This window comes from Pezoporus wallicus, unplaced genomic scaffold (assembly GCF_028554395.1).
Source record: "Pezoporus wallicus isolate ANWC-B61680 ecotype Strahan unplaced genomic scaffold, APGP_CSIRO_Pwel_v1 contig_6999, whole genome shotgun sequence".
Lineage (NCBI taxonomy): Eukaryota > Metazoa > Chordata > Aves > Psittaciformes > Psittacidae > Pezoporus > Pezoporus wallicus.
The window spans coordinates 436,071-437,339 of record NW_026640180.1 but is presented as its reverse complement, the minus strand read 5'-3'; positions in this window follow the sequence as shown (position 1 = coordinate 437,339).

The window sequence follows — 1,269 nt, the reverse complement described above, 5'->3', positions numbered from 1 at the left end:
GATTGAATAGCAAGAGAGAATGCAGGAAATCCTAGGCATTTTCCTTTTTTAATGTGTTTTGATTAAGCAATAAAGGTTACAAAAGCTCTTCTAACCTTAAAATAAAAGGCTGGGGAAAAGCTTACACAAAAAAAAAAAGTCTCTAAATAATCTTTAGACAGAGACTGAAAATACCTGAAATGCTTGAGCAAGTAGAAAATAAGTAAATTATCTCAGCTTTGTATGTAAATATATCATGTAAATAGATCAATTCAACTAAAAGACTTAAATTTCTGGTTTTAACACAGAAGTTAACTACCTCTTAATTTATATTCTCAGGCAAAAGGTATGTCACAAATGTAAAACTAACAAAGTGCAATTTACATTTTGAACTGATGAAAGGGAAGAAAAATTGCATTTCAATGGCTTAGCCATTCTCTGCTGGATCTTTTGTAGCTCTTCAGACAGCATCAATTTAATACCATTATTTTCTGTAAATGTGCTGTTTTCTTCTGCAGTTATATGCAGAGTTCACTAGAGAACAACCAAATTATGTGAATATGCCTCTCCCAGCCAGTGTTTTATTCCACCATGAGGCTGCTCACTGAGTACAGATGGAAAAGTGTGTATTTTGTTCACAGTATATATTGAGTTTCTGTAATTTTCCAGGAAATCCAGTTAAATGTATGTCAGGCAGAGCAAAGAAAGCCACACCAAGCATTCTGCTTTGAGGAACAATTACAAAAGCTTTGACCATCTGTAGACAAGGAGAGGATTCCTAACTTGAGTTCTTGGCTGGAAGGAGATTGGCAATATGGAGAAAAACAGGCTAATGCCAGCAAGCATTTCACACTGATATGCTTGAAAATAACATTCACATTTTATTTCAATTGTATTTGCCTGTTTATTCCCTTTATATATTAAAATTTAGTAATAATATTCTAATAGCTATTTATTTTAGTAAAAAGGATAATGAAGCTTGCAGTAGGGGGATATTAAAAAGGATATTATGAGATTATAGAATAATGATAAAGTAAAAATTGCTGCTGCTGAGGTAGATATTGACAATTCAAAGGAAATTAAAGCAAAATCTTGTGGGGGAAAAAAGAGAAGGAGAAATGTGACATTTATGTAGAGAAAAAGGGATTAAGTTCAGAACAGTTTGCATCAGTTTTCAGTGAAGGTTGCAGCAGAAGCTACTTTGGCATACAGAAGTAAATCATTGAGCATTGAAACTAGATAAAGAAGATAGTCCTAAAGGTTAAAAAATATGCAGGGAAACAGGTCCAA